Source organism: Marmota marmota, unplaced genomic scaffold (genome assembly GCF_001458135.2).
Source record: "Marmota marmota marmota unplaced genomic scaffold, marMar, whole genome shotgun sequence".
NCBI classification, from domain to species: domain Eukaryota; kingdom Metazoa; phylum Chordata; class Mammalia; order Rodentia; family Sciuridae; genus Marmota; species Marmota marmota.
In genome coordinates, this window is record NW_025999969.1 from 10,151,334 (window position 1) to 10,158,533 (window position 7,200).

Consider the following 7,200-nt stretch of genomic DNA (forward strand, 5'->3'; position numbering starts at 1 on the left):
TCTTTATGACTGGCCACCTGTGAACTTCTTGAGGACAGGGATCCTGTCCTGTGCATCTCTAAATTCCTGGTGCCCAGCAAAGCGCCTGCCTACAACACGGTTAACTGGTTTCAGGCAGCCTGCATACCCTGATCCAGCCAGAGGACCCTCTTCTGCTCCACAGGGGTAGCACCCTTCCCAGGGCCTGGTGGCCTAACCCCGAGGCTTAACCAGAGGCTGGAGCCCCTCAGCTGAAGGCAGAGCCCACCCACCTGCCTGAGGGCCTCCTCCTGCTTTTATGAACCCCAGCCTAAGTTTGCACAATGCTCATAGTAAGGATTCAGGAAGTGGAAGCAGAAAATAGAGAAGTGCAGGCCACAGGCAGACTTTTTCCCAGGCAGGCTACTTTAAGGTCTTTGCTTATCTTCCTGTGTGTAATTCCTTAGGCCAGACTGTAGATAGGGGCAGGTCCTGCTTAGTTAGCAGGTGATAGAGAAAGCTAATGCCACCAAGCTACACACACTTGCCAGTTTACCCTGCATTAGAGTGCAGCAGAGTTTTAGAAACGAGGATGTGCACTGAGGAGCAAGCCCAGAGCCTATGTGGGTCACAGGGGTGTCATCTGACCATTTAGAAGCAGCTGCTCAGTGTTCACGTGAATGTGTCGACTGCCTTCAGGACCAGCAGGTGGCTTCTGTGCCCTCAACACCCAAGAAACTGTGGAAGGCTTTATCCACAGCCAGAAATGGTTTTGATTCTAAAAGTTCAGTGTTGGAGTTGCAAGAATGCTTCAGTTTATCTACTCCATCAAGAACTAGACCCAGAAGAGAACTGGTTTAGAAAGATAGTGAAAGAAAAAAAGCCTAGCAACCCCATGTTTATTGATCTGTCACATTCTCTACAGCCCTAGATTGAGCTCTACTCAGGTTTCTCATGGGCAAGAGCCTGTTTCCTTCCACAGCAAGGTAACAAAGTCTCCTCTTTGACTCACATCCATGTAGCTGCAGAGACACCTTATGAGCTCAGCTAGTCTGTTGAGGAGATAAATGGTGATTACTCCTATCTTTCCAATGTGACAAGCTTTAGTGGTAGGAATTCTAATTTGCAATTTATTTTGCATTCATGTACATAATGAGCTCTGATGCCCTTTGGAAACACCGTGATTTAATTAGCAGCATCCATAATGGCTAAACTCAGTTATGTGGAGCATCTGGACACTCACAATAAACAGGACTTATATATGTTTTTTTTAGCAACTGATAGATCCTGAGGCTAGAAATCCTTCCCAGAATAAGGTAGGGTGTCTATAAATGAACATGTTATCTATGTCCCAATTTAGGGAAGGCAATTTTCTAAGAATCTAAGTTTGTTTCCCCAAGTCCTAAGGTGTGAGAAACAGAAATTCTGGTGGTCATTTTCAAAATCTAGTATTTGACCTTAATTGGATCCAACTGTAGCCTTTCCCTTTGCCCTCCCTAATTCTAAAATTAGCCAATCGTGTAGACTGTAATCCGGAACTCCTCCAATTAGAGTGAAGGGCCGCAGTGCGTTAGGTTCGAGATCTGAGCAAGACATGCCAGCCCAGGTGAGCTTTGCTTGCTGGGTTCCCTAGCAGCCTGTGTGGTAATCCCAGCTGCTCAGGGAAGTTGGATCTCAAGTGGCCAGCTTCAGCAACTCAGCCAGACCCTATCTCAAAATGGGGAAAAAAAAAAATTAAAGGACTGGAGTTGTAGCTCAGTGGTAGGGTGCTTGCTTGGCATGAGAGAGGCCCTGGGTTCGATCCCCCGCAGCACAGGCGTGCCCGCGCTCACACACACACACACACACACAAGCACATAAGTGCACATACACAGTGTGATAAATACTATGATAGAGACAGGTCATTTTCTTCAGGTATCAGGGATAGCTTCTTTGATTAAGTAATTTTAAGTGATGGCTTTTTTTTTTTGATTTTCACATTTCTTATTTATAAGAAAAATGTGTTTATTTTATTGTCCCTAATATTGATTGTTTTATTTATTTATTTATTTATTTATTATTTTTTTATTTATTTTTTATTGGTTGTTCAAAACATTACAAAGCTCTTGACATATCATATTTCATACATTTGATTCAAGTCGGTTATGAACTCCCATTTTTACCCCAAATACAGATTGCAGAATCACATCGGTTACACATCCACATTTTTACATAATGCCCTATTAGTAACTGTTGTATTCTGCTACCTTTTCTATCCTCTGCTATCCCTCCTCCCTTCCCCTCCCATCTTCTCTCTCTACCCCATCTACTGTAATTCATTTCTCTCCCTTGTTTTTTTATTTTTTTCCCTTTCCCCTCACATCCTCTTATACGTAATTTTGTATAACAATGAGGGTCTCCTTCCATTTCCATGCAATTTCCCTTCTCTCTCCCTTTCCCTCCCACCTCTGGTCCCTGTTTAATGTTAATCTTTTTCTCATGCTCTTCCTCCCTGCTCTATTCTTAGTTGCTCTCCTTATATCAAAGAAGACATTAAGCATTTGTTTTTTAGGGATTGGCTAGCTTCACTTAGCATAGTCTGCTCTAATGCCATCCATTTCCCTGAAAATGCCATGATTTTTGTCATTTTTTTAGTGCTGAGTAATACTCCATTGTGTATAAATGCCACATTTTTTTTATCCATTCATCTATTGAAGGGAATCTAGGTTGGTTCCACAGTCTAGCTATTGTGAATTGTGCTGCTATGAACATCGATGTAGCAGTATCCCTATAGTATGCTCTTTTAAGGTCTTCAGGGAATAGTCCAAGAAGGGCAATAGCTGGGTCAAATGGTGGTTCCATTCCCAGCTTTCCCAGGAATCTCCATACTGCTTTCCAAATTGGCCGCAATAATTTGCAGTCCCACCAGCAATGTACAAGTGTACCCTTTTCCCCACATCCTCACCAGCACTTGTTGTTGTTTGACTTCATAATGGCTGCCAATCTTACTGGAGTGAGATGGTATCTTAGGGTGGTTTTGATTTGCATTTCTCTGACTGCTAGAAATGGTGAGCATTTTTTCATGTACTTGTTGATTGATTGTATGTCCTCCTCTGAGAAGTGTTTGTTCAGGTCCTTGGCCCATTTGTTGATTGGGTTGTTTGTTCTCTTATTGTCTAATTTTTTGAGTTCTTTGTATACTCTGGATATTAGGGCTCTATCTGAAGTGTGAGGAGTAAAGATTTGTTCCCAGGATGTAGGCTCCCTATTTACCTCTCTTATTGTTTCTTTTGCTGAGAAAAAACTTTTTAGTTTGAGTAAGTCCCATTTGTTGATTCTAGTTATTAACTTTTGTGCTATGGGTGTCCTATTGAGGAATTTGGAGCCCGACCCCACAGTATGTAGATCGTAGCCAACTTTTTCTTCTATCAGACGGCGTGTCTCTGATTTGATATCAAGCTCCTTGATCCATTTTGAATTAACTTTTGTGCATGGCGAGAGAAAGGGATTCAGTTTCATTTTGTTGCATATGGATTTCCAGTTTTCCCAGCACCATTTGTTGAAGATGCTATCCTTCCTCCATTGCATGCTTTTAGCCCCTTTATCGAATATAAGATAGTTGTAATTTTGTGGATTGGTCTCTGTGTCCTCTATTCTGTACCATTGGTCCACCTGCCTGTTTTGGTATCAGTACCACGCTGTTTTTGTTATTATTGCTCTGTAGTACAGTTTGAAATCTGGTATGGCTATACCTCCTGATTCACACTTCCTGCTTAGAATTGCTTTTGCAGGGGAGGCCAGAGCGGCGCGTGGGGGAGGGGAGGGGAGGTCGTGGCCCAGCGGGGACCGTCGCTGGTCCCCCTCCACGTTGTCGCGTGTGGGGCCGGGGCGCTCACTTGCAGCCCTTGGGCACCTTGGCTGCCTTCTTCAACTTCTTGCTCCCAGCCGCTACCTTCTTGGCCTTGCTGCTGCTGCTGCCCTTGTCCTCCGTGGCAGCGGCCTTAGGGGGCGCCTGCTTGTCGGCTGTGCTGCCCTTGGTGGGTCAGGGGTCCATGTGGCCCCTTGCTGCCGGCTTCTTGGGTTTGTGCACGGCAGGCGCGGAAAAGGGGCGCACCATTAACTGGCCACCAGCTTTTGGCGATGGAGCTTGAAGGAGCCGGTAGTGCCTGTGCCCTCTATCGGCAGTAGCAAGTCATTCTGCACCAAGTACTTGAGGAGGACTTCAGCTTTGTTTATCCAAGTGTGGTTCTCTGTCCTGGAGCTTGTTTGAAATGCAGACTGATGATGTACCTGAACCTGTGGGAAGAACCAGACAAGGATCATAATAAAGGTGCTATGAAAGAATGTAAGACAGGAAAATAATTAAATATTTTTACTGTGTTCTCGGCGGACACAACATCTTTGTTTGTATGTGGTTCTGAGGATTGAACCCGGGCCGCACGCATGCCAGGGCCTCGCTAAGTTGCTGAGGCTATCCTTGAACGTGTGATTCTCCTGCCTCAGTCTCCTGAGTTTCTGGGATTATAGGTGTCTAATGAATTCTGAGGACTTGACTGTACTTGGAGATCCAGGGATGCTTGGAACATGGTCCTGTCCTTAAGGAACCAGAGGTCATGTGCCCGGCTACAGATTTCTACAGAGGGTAGTGGCACCAGTGGAGGAAGAGGGGCACTATCTGGCTGTAGCTGGAAACAATACTTTTATTTCAGTTATTTATTTTTATGTGGTGCTGAGGATCGAACCCAGGGTCTTGCACATGTGAGAGTCACAGGTTGCTCTGCTGTGCAGAAACTGAGGATCCCAAGCAGGCCCAACTCCCGAGAACCAGGAAATGTTACTGTTATCATTCAAGGATATAGCCATTGATTTTACTGAAGAGGAGTGGGAATGCCTTCAGCCTGCTCAGAAAAACTTATATAAAGATGTGATGTTAGAGAACTATAGAAACTTTGCCTTCCTGGCTATGATGGTGAGAGCTGCAGCAGCCAAATTGTGACCGTGAGCCAAAGGGCTGAAGAATCAAAAGCCTTACTGTAGACATTATTGAGACCTAAGCCAATGTTAAAAGGATCTATCCCCAAGCATCTCAGTATATAAAGAATATAAGTGTTTGTTATTTGAGCTACTGTGGTCATGCTTAATTACCTATAGCAAAACCCACCTCAACTAATACACAAATGTTAAATTATTTGATCCTTAAATGGACCCCTAGTTTCAAAGAATAAAATGCATTCTGTTTTGGGGAAAAAAAAAAAAAGAATTGCTTTTGCTATCCTGGGTCTTTTATTTTTCCATATGAATTTCATGATTGCTTTTATCTATTTCTATAAGAAATGCCATCAGGATTTTGATTGACATTGCATTGAAACTATAGAGAACTTTTGGTAATATCGCCATTTTGATGATATTAGTTCTGCCTATCCATGAACAGGGTATATTTTTCCATCTTCTAAGATCTTCTATTTCTCTCTTTAGGGTTCTGTAGTTTTCATTGTATAAGTCTTTCACCTCTTTTGTTAGGTTGATTCCCAAGTATTTTATTTTTTTGAGGATATTGTGAATGGGGTGGTTTTCCTTATTTCCAGTTCAGAAGATTTGTCGCTGATATACAAAAATGCCTTTGATTTATGCGTGTTGATTTTATACCCTGCCACTTTGCTGAATTCATGTATTAGCTTTAGTAGTTTCTTTGTAGACCCTTTTGGGTCTTCTAGGTATAGGATCATATCATCAGCAAATAGTGATAATTTAAGTTCTTCTTTTCCTATCTTAATGCCTTTAATTTCTTTTGTCTGTCTAATTGCTCTGGCCAGTATTTTGAGAACTATATTGAATAGAAGTGGTGAGAGAGGGCATCCCTGTCTTGTTCCAGATTTTAGAGGGAATGCCTTCAGTTTTTCTCCATTTAGAATGATGCTAGCCTGAGGCTTAACATAGATAGCTTTTACAATGTTGAGGTAAGTTCCTGTTATCCCTAGTTTTTCTAGTGTTTTGAACATAAAGGGATGCTGTACTTTGTTGAATGCCTTTTCTGCGTCTATCGAGATGATCATATGGTTCTTATCTTTAAGTCTATTGATGTGGTGAATAACATTTATTGATTTCCATATATTGAACCAGCCTTGCATCCCAGGGATGAATCCTACTTGGTCATGGTGCATGATCTTTTTGATATGTTTTTGTATCCGATTTGCCAGAATTTTATTGAGGATTTTTGCATCTAAATTCATTAGGGATATTGGTCTGTAGTTTTGTTTCTTTGAGGTGTCTTTATCTGGTTTGGGAATCAGGGTGATATTGGCCTCATAGAATGAATTTGTAAGTTCTCCCTCTTTTTCTATCTCCTGAAATAGATTGTAGAGTATTGGTATTAGTTCTTCTTTAAAGTTCTTGTAAAACTCTGCTGTATATCCATCCGGTCCTGGGCTTTTCTTGGTTGGTAGTCTTTTGATGGCTTCTTCTATTTCCTCACTTGATATTGGTCTGTTTAGGTTGTTTATATCATCCTGACTCAATCTGGGTAGCTCATATGTCTTAAGGAATTTATCTATGCCTTCACTATCTTCTATTTTATTAGCATATAGGGTTTCAAAATAATTTCTAATTATCTTCTGTATTTCTGAATTGTCTGTTGTGATGTTGCCTTTTTCATCCTGTAAGCTAGTAATTTGGGTTCTCTCTCTTCTTCTCTTTGTTAGTGTGGCTAGTGGTCTATCAATCTTTTTAGTTTTTTCAAAGAACCAACTTTTAGTTTTGTCAATTTTTTCGATTGTTTCTTTTGTTTCGATTTCATTGATTTCAGCTCTGATTTTAATTATTTCTTGCCTTCTACTGTATTTGCTGCTGATTTGTTCTTCTTTTTCTAAGGTTTCTAGGTGTAGTGTGAGGTCATTTATTTGTTGGCTTTTCCTTCTTTTAAGGAATGAACTCCATGAAATGAATTTTCTTCTTAGTGCTGCTTTCATAGTGTCCCAGAGATTTCGATATGTTGTGTCTGAGTTTTCATTTACCTCTAAGAAAAGTGATGGCTTTTTTAATTAGGCATGGGGTTGTTAGGCGCTCTCTAGTCTTGGCTTTTTTCTTTCACTATCTTTCTAAAAGGTAGATGAGAGATTAGTAGAGTGAGGGTTAGAGAGGAAGAGAAGAGGGTTTGAAGTGCCCAAAGGCCAGAAATTAGGATCCTGTGGTCATTATAAGAACTGAAAGAAATTGTGTTCATACCTCCTCTTCTCTTTTTTTTTTTTTTTTTTTTTTTTACTGGGG